The following is an 18,691-nucleotide window of genomic DNA, read 5'->3' on the forward strand; positions in this document are numbered from 1 at the left end:
CTAAGTTGTTCTAGAGCCGCGCGTTGTGACGGCTTGTTGTATAGGAAAACTACGCGTAAAAACATTGAATCATACACGCACGTTGTAGCATGTTAACTCGCAAAATTAAATTTGACCAAAACATAATACAAAAAATTTGTATGGGTTAAAAGTGATTCTAACCAATCACTTTATATGTTTTACATTTTAAAGATAAAAGAACAAAAATATAAGTACAACTCATCAAACTTATGGTACAACCCTTGATGTAAACATATATTAAGTACAACCCATGAAACATATAATACAACCTTTGATGCCAACATGTGTTTCAAATTGATATTATATAAATGTCATTTCATGGGTACATGTAATGAGAACGCATTCATTGCGACATATCACATGCTAATTGTTTCTTAGTCCCACATAGGATACAAGAAAAGTTCAGGAACATTTGCCATATAAAATGAGAGCTGCTAATTTTTAATCTTGCTTTAATGGCACATTATCAAATACGCCTAAGACAAAAGTTATTTTTTTCAAAGGTTATTAGATTTTATCACCCTTAACCATTGGCTATTTGTCGCTGTCACCTCCAACTTAACACTTAGTGTGTTCTGTCACCACATCGTTAATTGATCAGTAACTTTTGATCTTGGTACTATACTTTTGGGGTGTCATAGACTCATTGGGATCTTAGTAAGGTTTTAGGGATCTTAGGACACCCCAAAAGTATAGTAAAAGATCAAAAGTTAGTTATTAGTTAACGACGTGGTGACTGAACACGCTAAGTGTTAAGTTGGGGGTGACAGGCGTCAAAGTGATAGTTGAGGGTGGCAGCGGCCAATAGCCAATAGTTGGGGGTGATAAATCCAATAACCCTTTTTTAAATAATCAACTTGGTTAGAATCCCATGTTTTGTAACTAATTTGGTTTTCATTATGGTTATGGCTCAAAAATAAACCGAACCACTCTATGCGCACCCCTAAAATCATCATTCTAAGTGTTGTGTTTCCCGTCGCAACACGCGAGGACCCCACCAGTATAAAAATAAATGCAACATTAATTTTATGTAATACACGATTTATCGATTTACTATACCTTTCATCTCACCATTATTATTATATTATTTTCACAATCTGACCAAGTCATTACACGAAACTTAACTTAAAGACAGAAAGTACGTAAGCGACCACAATTAGAAACGGGTTGGCTTTATAAAAGCATATTTCATACTTATCCTCAAAAGAGAAACATTCATCTCCCTACGGTTGAAACACAAGGTCTTCCACATTTTTGTCTCTAGTGACTATTGATGGGAATATTTGTGTGGGCCTGATTTTAGCTCAACCAAAAAAGATGCAGAGTAGAACATGAAGCCTCTAAAGTTGTTTTCATGTCATTGCACATGATGGTGCACAAGAAGTTTGTTTGATTCTGAAACCGTGTTTGCTTATTTATACTAGTGATAGCGAAGTTATGAACAACAGGATCGATTTGGTCAGCAAAGTTATGACCGGCTACTGTTTGTGCTTCCAAAACATTTGAGCCAATCTGAATACCATTGATATCTTGATTTTGCCTGAGTTTGCAATTAATTATGTCCGCTATGTCAGCTCCAGATTCGAAAGCTGAAGCCTGAAATTAACATAAATTACATCAGATAAAAGCAAGTCACCTTATTGAAAATACGGTCTTGAGTCAACAAGTATAAGGGGGTGTTTGGTGTTGCGTTTTCAAAATAGATTTTGCGCAGATAATCACTTTTTCATCCAAACACTTTTTTAGATTATTTATGTTTTACAAACGCAATAATCAAATAATCACTTCAAAACGTAATCCCAAACACCCTCCAAGGATAATGGCCTGGATCATAAAATTATGAGATAATCAATTTTGTTGAGTTGCCCAATCTGGGCCTAACAACATTATTAGCATGAATGGAGGGAAAACTAAAAGCAAGCAAGACTGTATTCTTACATAACCAATGTCAAAATATAATATAATACTAATACCATGTCAATTCAGTGAGCTACTCATGTTTAATTTATTTTCACATTTTGGCCAACTATATTTTAGAAATTGTTATTGTTAAGAGGAATTTAATTGTGCATTGTGTTTAAAGATAATTATTTTAATTTTTAAGATTTAACAAAAAGGAATTAAAATGGAAACATGACAGATCCCCCGCTTTTATATTTTATGTTAGTACCAAGTAACATCTTCATAGAATGTGTTCCTAAACTAGGAGTTTGTGTTTTTATCCGGTAAGATTCAAGTTCAAAATTTGTAAAAGATACCTTTAGACTACCCGGTATGGTGAGGCTCATTCCTAAGGAGATGGGCCGTCACGTCACTGGAAGTAAGGATGAGCCTAAAGGGGATGGACCAAGGGGGTGGAGGATGGGGCTAAATACATATATATGTATGTATGTATAGTTATGTGTGTGGAGGAGTGACACGTCGCACACATCCTTGGGGCGACGGAGAAGACGGGACGGGGCAGGGGGCGGTGTGGGGGTGCGGCGCCGGGGCTCGCCGGGGCAAGGCCGGCCCCCATACCGTTTAGTCTTACAGCCTTGCATGGAAATCAATTAGGTAGGTGTGTTATAGAAAAAAGCATCAGAAATTTCTAATAGAAGAAAAACACTTACTGGGCATTAGCACGCATCTTCTTTCAGGCATTTATGCTGTTTGTTCGGCTTCGTTTCTTATCAAAAGCTTATCTACAAGTGGTGTGTACTCCAATGCTTGAGCACTCCTAGCTTTGTATGTTGAATTAAACTGGCAGTTGCTGGATATTCAACCAGCGGAGCTATACTCTAGGAGTACTTGAGTTGTTGGCCACCACATATTAGATATTGAGCACTTTGACATCTATGAAGGGAGTCTAGTCCACTTGAAGATTAAGGGTTAGAAAAGATTAGGTGAGAGGAAGATGGCAATGGGAACATGAAAGCAAACAATAAATTTTACAACTTACAACTAGAGTTGAAAAGATAAATCTTACAAGTATATGGGGAACATGAAAAAGTAAGGCCCTCCTTATTCCCACACCCCCTATATATTATTTTCACATCCCTAGTGTATACGGGCCCGTATACAAAATATACGGCCCGTATAGAATGTTTTTAAATAGGAAAATGCGCAGAGAATGTTTTTTGATTTTACTATATACGGCCCGTATATTTTTATACGAGCCGTATACATGTGTATACGATTTGTAAAAACTATACGGCTCAATGGATTTATTTTGGAAGGTTTTTGATGTTACCAAATGTATACGGGCCGTATATATGGATGTTTTTCAAGTATCACGTTTTTTTCCCGTAAAAACACCATCATTCTAGGGTTTCTAAACTCTTCATCACCTTTAACAACGTTGATCGGAACACGCCGCTTAAATCGGAGCACAAGTAGAGTAATGTTACCGATCAGTCCGTTGATCGAGTAACTAGCAGAAGAACCCGACACAAACAAGTTCTCCACAGTTTGTTATTCAGATCTCTATTCGGTCATCTTTCCAAACTACAACACAAGATAACTTTAAACTTTATAGTGTGTGATTTGACCAGGAAATGATTGGAGGTGATTGCTACTTTTAATAAGCTGTCATAGTTGTCAAATTCGATTTCAACAAATCTTTTCCTTTTCCTTCAATTTTTAGAACATTCTCCGTAACATGAAGACGTGTCGGGTTCTTCTACTAGTGGTATTTTAATGAAGTATTGAAGATTGAATGTGCAAACCCAACCGTTTTTTACTACGGAAACGGTGGCTATGCGAAATACAAACCGCGACTGTTTTTTACTACGGAAACGGTGGCTATGCGAAATACAAACCGCAATCTTTTGTGACTATGGGAAAAATAAGCTTTCTTTTTGAGCTTGATGGATGTCCGTTATCTCAGTTTAGGCGGGCATTGTTTAAATCTGAATATAACTAGATGTTATGCGTAACTTCATGTGTTTGTATCAGCGTTGTTTATCACCCTGTGTGAGCATTGGAAACCCGACAAACAGTCTTTACAACTGTGACAACTTATCTATCTGTGTGTGTCACATCCATCCTGTTATAGCAATCGATACGATTAATTTTACAGATTTTTTTCTAATTAGCGTTGTTAACTACCAAAAGAATACATACACAAATAGTTCTAGTGGACGAAGCAAAGAGACCGTTGTGTATCTGAATCAGGTTCTCAAACAAACACTACTAAAGTTGAGTTGGTGATAAATACCGGAGCTGTTATCTCGGTTATTCGGTACTTTCGTGATAATAAAACAAGCAGGCATTGATTTTGCCAAGATTGAAGGAAAGAATCTGGCCATAAGCGTTGTGGATTCTCAGCGTTATTCGAATGTAAGTGGATCGAGTAATACACTTATCTATTCTAGTCAAGGTGTGCATGGTTTGTTCGGGAGTAAATCACCACCCAAAGATCAACAACTTGTGAGTGGGAATATGGCTATGAAGACGTGTCGGGTTCTGCTTGTCGCAACCCCCGATCCCTTATCTGTCCCGGGAACGGGCGGACGCGAACTCAGATTTTCGGTGGTATCAGCTTGTTAATTTGGCAGCGGAAATTACATCAGGACCGTAGTTAGGAAATGTTTATCAGAGTAAAACCACCATATTTAATATCAATAATCACATGGGCAAAACCCAAGTTTCTTATTACAATACGTTTATAGGGAAAAACCCTATTTTATTGAATTTAAAACATTGTTTATTAGGTAACTTTTATAGCTACATTTTTCCCAAGCCTTCAGTGCTCTCCAGCTGGCTTTTTACTAATTGGCTGTGTTACCTGAAACACGTTTTAAAAACATTTTGTCAGTGGGAAATACTAGTGAGTGAATCCCAGTTTAATCAAGAAACATTTTATCAATTAAAACAGTATTGAGAGCGATCACATTGTTTACTACTACACAATTACTCATCCAGTATTTGCCACTCGACCGGATCTGTGGCTATGGTCAAATTATCCATTGGCTAATTCGTCGTCCAATGGTAATGTACTGTCATTCCGACTTACTACTACTCGTAGTAATAAATTTTGTATACAAAACCCCATAATACCGGCAGTAATTGGAGAACTACAAAGACTCAATCACCGCTTAATCATATTGTAAACAATTTAAGGTTTTGTAAAATATTCCAAAAAGGTTAACAAAAAGAGGATAAACTCACATTGCTATCTTAGACTTCGCGTAAGGGTTTCCTGGGAATAATCAATTTACACAAATGTACTTAGGTTAGTATCATAACCCTTTGAAAATATTAATGATACCCTCCCCGAGACGGCATTCCAACAACTACGTCGGGCAGAACCACGACAGTTGTTACGGAACCCTAAATCAATCGGGCAGCGTATCCATTACGAAACTGGGGTTATAATACTTACAACGGAGCAAAACCTCGCTAATTAGGGGGTATAATACCCGAGTATAATAACTCTACTACAGAAATTGTGATTTGAGAATGAATTGTGAACGAACTGAAATGAAATCCGATGCCTTCTATTTATACTTGCTGAACTGGACTATCTTGCGGCCCGCGTAAATGATAAGCAGGGCTTACGCGGCCCGCGTACTAGACCGGGTAGGGTTTAGGTGATCCGGGTCATTGCCTAGACTCGACACGTGTCGGCCTCTGGTGTCTCTGCATTGTTGATCTCACACGGCCCACGTAAGATTGAGATGGGATTTACGCGGCCCGCCTGAACTTAAGAAATCAGACGGAATCAGGTTCTAACCTTCATACCGCCCGCGTGAGTGTTGGGGTGGGTCTACGCGGCCCGCCTCAACCCTAGATTAAAACTTTTATTTATTTTAAATACTATTTTATATATTTCGGGCTTGGTTTCTACATACGGGGTGTATATAAAGACATATTGGGACATTTTAAGATATACTAGGGTGTCGGAAATATTATGAGGGTGTTGGTTTTACCGAGGGTTGTTACATTCTCCCCACCTTTTTTAGAGCTCGTCCTCGAGATCTACTGGAACAAATGCGGATATTTCCGTTGCATTTCAGATTCAAGCTCCCATGTATACTCAGGTCCTCTTTTGGAGTCCCACTTAACTTTGACCAGAACTAATCTCTTGTGTTTGAGATTCTTAACTTTCCTGTCTTCAATCTGTAGAGGCCTTTCTACAAATTTGAGTTGTTCGTTTACCTCTATATCCTTAAGAGGCACTACGAGTGATTCATCGGCTAAGCATTTCTTAAGATTTGATACATGAAATACATCATGTATCCCTACCATTTCCTCTGGTAGTTGTAGCTGATAGGCTACATGTCCTATTCTTCTAATAATTTCAAAAGGTCTAATATACCTGGGACTTAGCTTTCCCCTTTTTATGAATCTTACTACTCCTTTCCAAGGAGAGACTTTCAGTAATACTTTATCTCCTACTTGAAATTCCAATGGCTTGCGTCGATTATCGACATAGCTCTTCTGTCGATCACGTGCTGTTTTCAGTCGTTCCTTTACTTGAATAATCTTATTAGTTGTTTCTTGTACTATCTCAGGTCCAGATAGTTGCTTTTCTCCAATTTCTGCCCAACAGACTGGGGTTCTACACTTTCGTCCATAAAGTGCTTCGAATGGTGCAGCGTTGATACTTGTGTGGTAACTGTTATTATAAGAAAATTCTATTGAAGGTAAGTGATCGTCCCAATTACCCCCGAAATCAATTACACAAGCTCTAAGCATGTCTTCCATTGTCTGGATTGTCCTTTCACTTTGTCCGTCTGTTTGAGGATGATAAGCTGTGCTTAGTTTTAACTTGGTTCCCATAGCCTTTTGGAAATTTGACCAAAAATGAGAGGTAAATCAGCTATCTCTATCAGAAACAATTGATAAAGGTATTCCATGTAAAGAAACAATTTCATTTACATATAATTTGGCTAACTGTTCCATAGTGAAAGTTTCCTTTAATGGTAAGAAATGGGCTGACTTGGTTAGCCTATCTACAATCACCCAGATTGTATCATTTCCTTTCTTTGTTTTGGGTAATTTAGTAACAAAATCCATTGTTATTAATTCCCATTTCCACACCGGCATTTCTAAATGTTGTAATAAACCTGAGGGTTTCTGGTGTTCAGCTTTAACTTGTGAACAGGTTAAACATTTAGAAACATAGGTTGCTATGTCCTTTTTCATTCCTATCCACCAAAAATTCTTTCTTAAATCCTGGTACATCTTATCATTTCCTGGATGCATCGTATACTTAGATTTATGGGCTTCTTCTAATATACGATGGCGTAGGTTTCCTAATTTAGGTATCCACAATCTCTTCTTATGGAATCTCCAGATTCCATCTGTTCCTTGTTCTAATTCTTTTAGCATACCTTTTAATTTTTCAGTATCTTCCTTGATTACTGATTCTTGTGCTTTTCTGATCTGATTGTTTAAATCTACTTGTAGATTTAATTTAAGAGAACGTACCCTTTTTGGCTTTTCATGATACTTTCGGCTTAAAGCATCGGCCACTACATTTGCTTTTCCTTCATGATACTGGATATCACAATCATAATCACTAAGTAGTTCCATCCAGCGTCTTTGTCTCATATTTAATTCCTTTTGCCTGAAGACATATCTCAAACTCTTATGATCGGTGAATATGGTAAACTTACTACCAAAAAGATAATGTCTCCAAATCTTAAGGGCAAAAATTATAGCTCCTAATTCTAGATCGGTTGAATAAATTTCTTCATGATGCTTAAGCTGTCTAGAGGCGTAAGCTATAACCTTTTGACGTTGCATTAATACACATCCATAGCCTATCTTAGAAGCGTCACAAAAGACTACAAAGTCTTCAATTCTTTATGGTAATGCTAGTATGGGTGCATGGGTTAATCTTTGCTTAAGGATTCTAAAGGCTTCTTCTTGCTTTGGTCCCCATTCAAACTTAATGGATTTACAGGTTAACTTAGTCAAAGGAATAGCTATTCTAGAAAAATCTTGAATAAACCTTCTATAATAACCGGCTAATCCTAAGAAACTTCTAACCTCAGTTGGTGATTCAGGGGTTTTCCATTTAGTAGGTGCCTCGATCTTTGTGGGATCCACATGAATTCCTTCATGATTGACTAGGTGTCCAAGAAATTGTACCTGTTCTAACCAAAACTCGCACTTGGAAAACTTAGCATAAAGCTTTTCCTTTCTTAATAAACTTAAAAGTGCGTGCAAATGCCTTGCATGTTCTTCTTTACTCTTAGAGTAAATTAGAATATCATCTAGGAAAACAATTATGAATTTATCCAAATATGGCTTACATATTCGGTTTATCATGTCCATAAATGCGGTTGGGGCATTGGTTAAACCAAATGGCATGACAGTAAATTCATAATGGCCATACCTTGTTCTGAATGCGGTCTTAGGAATGCCCTCTTCCTGTACCTTTAATTGATGATATCCTGACCTTAAATCGATTTTAGAGAAAAATCGAGCTCCTTGCAGCTGATCGAACAGATCATCGATTCTTGGTAATGGGTACCGATTCTTAATTGTGACTTTGTTCAATTCACGGTAGTCAATGCACATACGCATTGATCCGTCCTTCCTTTTAACAAACAAAATCGGTGCTCCCCATGGCGATGAGCTTGGCTGTATGAATCCTTTTTCTAACAATTCGTCTAACTGTTTCTTTGGCTCCTGCATTTCGGCGGGTGCCAAACGATAAGGTGCTTTGGCAATCGGTGTTGTCCCTGGTAGCAGGTGAATTCTGAATTCAACTTCCCTGTCTGGCGGTAGTCCTGGCAATTCTTCTGGAAAGACATCTGAAAACTGGGATACTACTTGAATATCTTTTAAATCTTTTCCTTTAGTGTTAGTGATTATAGAAATCAAATACACTAATAATCCTTTTCTTATGTAACTTGCAGTTTTCATCACAGAGATGAATTTTGTGGATCTAAATGGTTTATCTCCTTTAATTGTGATCATTTTACCTTTTGGTGAATTTACTTGGATTGACTTTTGATCACATAAAATACTGGCTTTATTGGCTATTAATCAATCCATTCCTAAAACAACATCGAATCTTGCCAGATTCATAGGATAAAGATTTGCAATAAATTTCTGTTTTAAAAATTTCTATTCTTGCTCCCTGCAAGATTTCAGAAATTCTAACAGTTTCTCCATTAGTTGTCTCTACTAAACATTCTTGTGGTAGTTTAGTTAATGACTGATTTAGAAATTTGCAAAATGATGTATTAATAAAACTTTGGTTTGCACCAGAGTCAAATAATACTTTAGCAAAAACATCATTAACTAAAAACGTATCAGCTATGACATCTGGAATCATCTGCAGTTAGAACAAATGCTCTAGCATTTTGAGTATTCTTGTTATTCGTAGCCGGAGCTAACTTTGGACAATTAAGCTTGATATGACCTTGTTCTCCGCAGTTATAACATATCTTGTTATTAGCTTTCTTCCTGCAATTTTCCTCCTTGTGTCCCGATATTTTGCAAAAGTTACAGTATATGGAGCATTTTCCTGAATGCTTTCTTTTGCAATTCTTACAGTAACGTGCAGAGGTAGAACCTACATTTTTCCCACGATTAAGATTTCCAGAACGAAATTCTTGCGTGAGCTTCTGGGTTAGGTTCCTTTTTTGATCTTCTTCTCGGGTACGCACTAATTCATCTGTCAGGGTATTTGCTAGTTCTACAGCTTCTTCTATGGTTTGAGGTCTAGCTGCCTTGACTACGTGCCTTATCTCCCCAATTAATCCCCAAATATAACGGTAGATTAACACTGGTTCTGGTGAAGCAAGAGTTGGCACTATTCTAGCATGTTCGAAGAATATTTTAGTGTATCCCTTACTATCCACACCAGTCATCCTAAGGTTTAAGAATTTGTTTGCTATCTGTTCCTTTTCATTAGGTGGGCAGAATTTCCTTTCTACCTTGTCCTTAAATTCCTCCCATTCCATATTATAAGTTCTATCACTTCCTCTTGATTGGAGGATAGTGTTCCACCATTCTAGAGCTGAATTCTTAAATAGATTAGAAGCAAACAATATTTTATCTTCTTCAGCACACTTGCTTATTCTTAAGACTGCCTCAGTCTTCTCTATCCAGCGTAAGGTTGCAATGGCCCCTTCGTTGCCCGAGAATTCCATTGGTTTACAAGACCAGAATTCTTTGTAAGAACACCCATATGGCAGGGTTCTTCTTCTTTTGGGAATGGGTGCCTGAAGTAAGGGTCCATTATTCACGCTATGTTCTGGTTCGATTGGTCGCTTACTGCTATGCTTACTCTTGTTATCGGCTTCCCTAACAGTTTGAATAATAAATGGCATTGCATCTATGATTCCTTGTGCCACAATATGTTGAACAACACTATTATCCATTTGGTTTCCATTGTTATTGATGCTTGGATTCTCATTAACCACGTTAATGTTACTCTGGTTATCATTATTCAAATTTTCTTGATTTCCTTCGTCGGCCATCTGAATTTTAAACATTCGCCCCATATTAATATCACAAGATAATATTTAATATAGTTAATCACATGACATGAAATCTATCCAAAAACGTCGATCATTGCGACTTTTCCTCTATTTCCATATACTATTATGCATCTATTACATACTAGTACTGAAATAAAAATTACAATACCAACAGAAATAGAATCACACTAATAGTAATATGCATCCGTACACACATATTTTATTTTATTATATATTATTATTACTATTATCGTTTCCTCCATCACATCACGGATATGGATTTATCCAAAAATCCATATTGCGTTCATCGTATTTCCATACGAGACGTTCTCCCACCTGACGCATTCTCTCACAGCTTTCTAAAATTTCCTCACCAAATGTCCTAAGTTCTTGGATGTTTTCTGCACTCATTGGGGGTGCAGGTTCTAGGACTGGGTTCGGAATTTGGGGTGCGGGTTCCTGATATGGGGGTGAAAGTGCCTGAAATTGGTAAGGATCTTCTAAGATCTCCCTAATATAATCATTTTGGTAATAGGGATCTAAAGGGTCCATACTTAGATAGGCTCCTATGTTCTGTATAGGTTTTGTACCTATTATCGTGCCACCAGGGGTCGTAATTTGGCTCTAGGGAGTTTGGTGCAGGTATCCTAGGGATTTCTCCTGGGTTGAAATCATGCATCTCCACTTGGTTTTCAAGGTTTTCTATCTCCATGGGTTAGTTTGGGTTTTGTGGTTGTGGGGCTACTAGTTGTTCCAGACTTGGGTCAGCAGCAGTGGTAGCTAGGATATGGAAATTGGCTAGGCTTCTATTAAGCATATCCTGTGTATGGGCATCTGACTCTCGCTTAGCGGCTGCTAAAACTCTTTGCCGTTGCAACTTTCGCATTATTTTCCTACGCGCAAAGGCTTCCTTACTGAACCATCCTCTTTTCTTATGAGGGAATGGCTCCTCCGACTGAGCTTTAAAGGCAAATATCCCTTCTTCTGTATCAGCAGAGTACCCAGAGAGGGCAGGCTGAGAAGAGGTACCTTCACTCCTAGGTGAATCAGACAACTGACGACTCATGTCTGAGGGTCCTTGATCACTCGTACTGTAAACTAACAAATAGTCAAATAACACATAACAAATAAATACAGTTATGCACGTATTTCCGTAATTTATCTCCTAACACAAAATTTGGAATTTAAGTGTCAGCAGAACACTTCTTTGGCTCAGACCAGTGGCTAGGCTCTGATACCACCTTCTGTCGCAACCCTCGATTCCTTATCTGTCCCGGGAACGGGCGGACGCGAACTCAGATTTTCGGTGGTATCAGCTTGTTAATTTGGCAGCGGAAATGACATCAGGACCGTAGTTAGGAAATGTTTATCAGAGTAAAACCACCATATTTAATATCAATAATCACATGGGCAAAACACAAGTTTCTTATTACTATACGTTTATAGGGAAAACCCTATTTTATTGAATTTAAATTTAAAACATTGTTTATTAGGTAACTTTTATAGCCACATTTTTCCCAAGCCTTCAGTGCTCTCCAGCTGGCTTTCTACTAATTGGCTGTCACATTGTGTTACCTGAAACGCGTTTTAAAAACATTTTGTCAGTGGGAAATACTGATGAGTGAATCCTAGTTTAATCAAGAAACATTTTATCAATTAAAACAGTATTGAGAGCGATCACATTGTTTATTTCTACACAATTACTCATTCAGTATTTGCCACTCGACCGGATCTGTGGCTATGGTCAAATTACCCATTGGCTAACTCGTCGTCCAATGGTAATGTACTGTCATTCCGACTTACTACTACTCGTAGTAATAAATTTTGTATACAAAACCCCATAATACCGGCAGTAATTGAAGAACTACAAAGACTCAATCACCGCTTAATCATATTGTAAACAATTTAAGGTTTTGTAAAATATTCCAAAAAGGTTAACAAAAAGAGGATAAACTAAATCAATCGGGCAGCGTATCCATTACGAAACTAGGGTTATAATACTTACAACGGAGCAGAACCTTGCTAATTAGGGGGTATAATACCCGACTATAATAACTCTACTACAGAAATTGTGATTTGAGAATGAATTGTGAACGAACTGAAATAAAATCCGGTGCCTTCTATTTATACTTGCTGAACTGGACTATCTCGCAGCCCGCGTAAACGATAAGCAGGGCTTACGCGGCCCGCGTACTAGACCAGGTAGGGTTTAGGTGATCCGGGTCATTGCCTAGACTCGACATGTGTCGGCCTCTGGTGTCTCTGCGTTGTTGATCTCACACGGCCCGCGTAAGATTGAGATGGGATTTACGCGGCCCACCTGAACTTAAGAAATCAGACGGAATCAGGTTCTAACCTTCATACCACCCACATGAGTGTTGGGGTGGGTCTACGTGGCCCGCCTCAACCCTAGATTAAAACTTTTATTTATTTTAAATACTATTTTTTATATTTCGGGCTTGGTTTCTACATACGGGGTGTATATAAAGACATATTGGGACATTTTAAGATATACTAGGGTGTCGAAATATTATGAGGGTGTTGGTTTTACCGAGGGTTGTTACACTGCTAGTTATTCGGAATGTTTCGAATCATCACAGAAAACGTGTCGGGTTCTGCTAGTTATTCGGAATGTTTCGAATCATCACAGAAGACGTGTCGGGTTCTGCTAGTTATTCGGAATGTTTTGAATCATAGCAGAAGACGGATGCGGTTTGCATATTCAATCTTCATTGCTTCATTAAAATTACAACACACGATAAAATGCTTGAAAAATTGCATCAACTCTCCTATATCAACATACTCTTCTCCAGATGCTTAGTTGTTATGAATGACAACTTGAGGGGTCTAGTTAACTTTCAGATTCAGATTCAGGAAACAGATGATTTGTCAAAAAACCGGTTGATGAAACCGAAGCTGTTATTTCTGTTGTTCAGTACTTCCGAGATCTGAACCAACCGAAATCCACAAATTCCAACAAATTACATCAGGAAGCTCAACTTGAACGGAAGATATTTATCTTCTATCATGCGACGGACCCAATTATTGCAAGTTAAACCCACAATCAACGTATACAGGTGCAAGAGAATGGCGAGTTATTTCAGTTATTTCTGTTGATCCACAAATTCCATTGTTTAAATCAGAATCAGGATCGTTCTAATAGATTAAAGAGAATAAACCCTCATTTCTTCCTCTTCATCTTCATATTCAAATGAAAGCAGCCAAAGGTATGTACTAAAAACTATTCACCCGAAATCCACAAATTCCAACAGTTTCTTCGTAGATTCCGTCCGGTTTGAAAGCCGGTTGAGGTTACGACTGTTCTACAGTGGTTCAAAGTCAGGTTGATGATTACAAGGATCGTTCTAATAGATTAAAGAGAATAAACCAATTTTTACCATTTTTTACCCATAGTATAAGGGTCGTATAAAAATATACGGCCCGTATACAATCATCGTATACATAGTATATGATCGGTAAAAATTTTTTCACATTCTGTATACGGCCGTATAATAGTATATGACCCGTATTTAAAGGGTAAAAAATGACCCGGTAAACTTTTTTCACATGGTATATACGGGCCGTATAATAGTATACGGCCCGTATTCTCAGGGTAAAAAATGGTTTACTCTCTTTAATCTATTACAATGATCCAAAAAACGAAGAACAAAGTCAAATGTGATCAAACTTGGACATCAGACGTAAATCTTGATTCAGATCTCTATTCGGTCATCTTTCCAAACTACAACACATGATAACTTTACACTTTATATAGTGTGTGATTTGACCGGTTGTATTCAGTTATTTATGTTGATCCACAAATTCCAACGAATATTTCACTCCAGTAGTTGAAACTTGAGCACAGGAATCAATTCAAAACCCTCACCCTCAAAATCAACCAGAAACCAAAGGAAAAAGGGCTGATAATGGCTGATGGTTCTTTGTTGAGGAAACCAAACGTAGACGGAGATGATAGGCCTGGTAACCGGAAGAGAAAAAACCGCAGTGACGTCGTCGACAATTATGAACGGATTATTGGCCATTATAAATTCATGTTGTTTAACTTCAAGAAATCAGATTAAATATAAAAGTGCCAAGAAAGAACTATAAGCAGAAACTCACCTGATAACAAATAATCAGTTCAAACTTTCAACAATCGACATCTGTCAAACAAAAAAAACGGCAGTCAATAATGGCTGATGGTTCTTCGTTGAGGAAACCAAACGTAGATGGAGATGATAGGCCTGGTAACAGGAAGAGAAATCAATTGTATTTTTTTAGTTGCTTCTCTTGTTAAGTTTCTGAACCAACCGAAATCCACAAATTCCAACAGTTTCTTCGTAGATTCCGTCCGGTTTCTAAACTCTTTCACTCAAAGTTAATATTCACTGTGGTGGATGCAAGCATAAAGTTAGAAAAATACTTAAGAAGATTGAAGGGTACACAACTGAAGGTTCAGTGCACGAAAAGAGGTGAATGGTCCTTGTTTTTCACTATGGTGGATGCAAGCATATGTATCAACAACTTGTGAGTGGGAATATGGCTATGAAGAATAGTATGGATAAACAATCACCGGTACGGGTTTTGGTGTTTTGGTAGGTTGAAAGAGGTGAATGGTCCTTGTTTTTCCATGTATGTGACAAAACAAGGATCGTTCTAATCATCACAGAAGACGTATCGGGTCCTTCTGCTAGTAGTATGAGTCTGAGTCCATTCAATTATTTTTGTTAATCCACAAATTCCATTGTTTAAATCGGAATCAGGTTTTCAAGACAAGGATCGTTCTAATAGATTAAAGAGAATAAACCCTTTTTACCATTTTTTTACCCATTGTATATGAGCCGTATAACAATATACGGCCCGTATACAAACATCGTATACATTGTATACGATCGGTAAAAATATTTTTTACCAAGAGTATACGGCCGTATAAACCGTATACGACCCGTATACATATGGTAAAAAATGGTAAAAACCTCTGTAATCTATTAGAACGATCCAATAAACGAAGAACAAAGCCTATTTTCAAAACACAGGTTCATACAATGATGTAATAGGTTGTGGTTCAGCCAAAATGACATCTAGCATTACTAACGGTTCAAGTAAGTGTCTAAAATTTTGAAAATTCAGGTTTACCTTGTTAGTTTCTCAAACACTACTAATCATCTGCTTCCTGAATCTGAATCTGAATGTTAACTTTGAGTCATAAACCGTTAATCCCAACGCTTCTCTAAAAAAATTTCTTTCTTTCCTTTTCATGAGGTGAAACCGGTACAAACATCGAGGGTTGTGTCAGAATCAGGCGTTGGAAGGATTATAGTAGTAGGACATTGGTACCACTGTGAAAATTGTTAAGTTTCTAACCCAACCGAAATCCACAAATTCAAGTCAATGATCGTTCTAATAGATTAAAGAGAATAAACCCTCGTTTTTTCATCTTCATCTTCATCTTCAAGAACAATGATGAACAGATGATGTTTTTTTTCGCAGAACGTGGTGGATTGCGGTGGTTTGGGTCTAGGGTTGTCAGAGAGAGAAAAGGAGGGGAGAGAGTTTGATACAATAAAGATGTTGGGAATTAAACGCATGTACGTGACAAAACAAGGATCGTTCTAATAGATTAAAGAGAATAAAGCAAGGATGTTGGGAATTCGCATAAACATATATTCGTTTCATAACCTCCTCCTATAAATCAACCACAACTGACAAAGAGCCTGTATTAGAAACCATCCTATGTCTTTTACCAACCGAAGAGGCGGCAAGGACAGATAATACTTCATTTGTCGAGAAACCATACTGTCAAGAAGCTAACATCTTTTACTCATAAACCCTTGAATCCCAACGCTTCTCTAAAAGAGCCTGTATTAGAAACCATCCTATGTCTTTTACCAACCGAAGAGGCAGCAAGGACAGATAATACTTCATTTGTCGAGAATCCATATTGTCAAGAAACTAACATCTTTTAATACTTCATTTGTAACCGTAAGGATGATGGAAATTTGTACGTCAAGATCTCTACACAAACTCTTCTACATCTTTTAACCAATTATTCATCACTTAAGACCTTGAAAGATTTGTTGAAATCGAAGAAAAGAGTAACTAGCAGAAGACGTGTCGGATTCTTCCAACAAATTGTGTATGTGCTTGTGCTGTAGAAACCGGTGATGAATTTGTGTATCTAAATCAGGTTCTCTGCCTTAGATCGGTCATTCCTTGTGATACATGAACGTTGTATTCTTGTCTTTCAGAAGAGTTCGTATTGAACCAAGAATACTTCAAACATTCTAAACCCTACCTAGAAACAAACCAACAAAATCCTGATACTCTTCTAGCAGAACCCGACACGTCTTCTATGATGATTCGAAACATTCACGAACCACAATGGACTCAGACTAATACTACTCACCCTCCCCTAAGGAAAAAGTTTTCCCGAGGACTCAAGACAAAGCGGTTGGTTTGTATTCATATCAGCGTTGTTTATCACCCTGTGTAAGCATTAGAAGCCCGACCACTATCAGAATTATTGCATTACATCCCCGTTGAAAACAAGTGATTAAAACGTTTCTCCTTACAACTCTCATCAAATGCCTCACCCTTCCTTTTTATTACAGTCATACGACACGTTTTTTTGTTCTTCAATCTTTGTTACTTGTTAATGTTTTATTTTTTTCTACTTTTAGAAATATTTGACCACCTAACGACTGTAAAATGTCTCGTGTGATTGACACCTTAAATCCCTCAAATAATTTGGGTAAAATCTAATCTTCGTTTCATACAGGCCGTATACGGTTATACGGCCCGTATACATCGTTCGTATACATTGTATACGACAAGGCAAATTATTTACACATGGTGTATACGGGCCGTATACAGTTATACGGCCCGTATGGAATGTAAAAAACTGACAAAGTCTGCTGGCACAGACTTTGTTAGTTTTATTTCATTCTATACGGGCCGTATAACTGTATACGGCCCGCATACACCATGTGTAAATAAGTTTTTGCCATGTATTAATATTAGGACCCAAAAGTAAACCATCCTATTTGTCAGTCTGAAAATGATTATTATTTAAATTTTAAATTAAGTCTAAAAGCTATTAATATATAGTTCGTATCTAACTTAGACTATGGGGTATGGGGCTTGGGTTGGCTGAAAACGTCCAAGCCACCACCTCGGGTGGGCTTGGGTTGGGGCGTGGCCCAAGGGGCGGGAGTTTGCAGCCGGGCGTGGGGCGGTCTAGAAAGGTGACATGGCGGGCTCTTAATGGCCAAACCAAATTAGCCGTTGGGGGCATTTAAAAAAAATTTTCCTTTATAAATACCTTACCATATTTAACATTTTTCTCACATAATATCAAACACATAAAACACAATCTTGCCATGAGTTCTTCAAGTTATAGTGAATCGTCATCATCATCTGACGATGGTGTGGAAATATTTCTACAAACGATCGTGGCGGTGGTGAAAGCTATCGTGGAAGACGAAGACACTGAGGAAGAGAGTCCGCAACCTAAACGGAGGAGAAGGTACATCGCTCGTAAACGGCACACCGCTAACAATTTGTTGGTAAGCGATTACTTCTCAATGATCGGGTAAATGGTATAGGAACCAAAGGAACTTTCTTTGTAAACGGGGTTGAGTACGTGTATGGGTACTACCTAGTTGATGGGATTTACCCAGAGTGGGGGGTTTTCGTAAAATCGTTCACAAAACACGGTACCATAGATCCAAAGTGATTAGAGTTTAACAGGGTCCAAATGGTTGCACGTAAAGACGTCGAGCGAGCATTCGGTGTTTTGAAGAAAATGTGGCGAATATTGACAATGCCTTGTCGACTATGGGACAAGGATCAGATTGGAAACGTGATGTACGCATGTATCATTCTTCACAACATGATTTTGGGGGATGAAGGTAGAGCGGTCGTTACCTACTATGATGACGATGACCCCCAACCAGGTAACGTAACAGACGAAGATAAAGCGGCAAATGAATTTTTGATCAAGTCAAGGGATATACATCACAACCTTCGATCTGATTTGGTGGATCATGTTTCAACGATTCCTGGGTTTGAAACCGACGAAAACGACGAAGAATGATAGTTTTTTATTTTGCTAATTATTTTGTATGTTTATGTAGTTTTAATGGTTATAAATATATATATATATATATATATATATATATATATATATAAATATATATATATATATATATATATATATATATATATATATATATATAGAGTAG

At 37.7% G+C, this 18,691-nt stretch overlaps 1 long non-coding RNA gene across 1 annotated transcript; it reads right to left on the minus strand.

Annotated features, from left to right (window-relative positions):
- Positions 1-1,177: 1,177 nt before the first annotated feature.
- On the minus strand, positions 1,178-2,947 carry LOC110939565. Its single transcript, XR_002592322.2, has 2 exons — positions 2,634-2,947; positions 1,178-1,617 (listed from the first exon to the last, which is right to left on the minus strand). It is a non-coding gene; the product is annotated as an uncharacterized LOC110939565 (long non-coding RNA).
- Between the last annotated feature and the right edge of the window lie 15,744 nt (positions 2,948-18,691).

This window comes from Helianthus annuus, chromosome 1 (genome assembly GCF_002127325.2).
Source record: "Helianthus annuus cultivar XRQ/B chromosome 1, HanXRQr2.0-SUNRISE, whole genome shotgun sequence".
Taxonomy (NCBI): domain Eukaryota; kingdom Viridiplantae; phylum Streptophyta; class Magnoliopsida; order Asterales; family Asteraceae; genus Helianthus; species Helianthus annuus.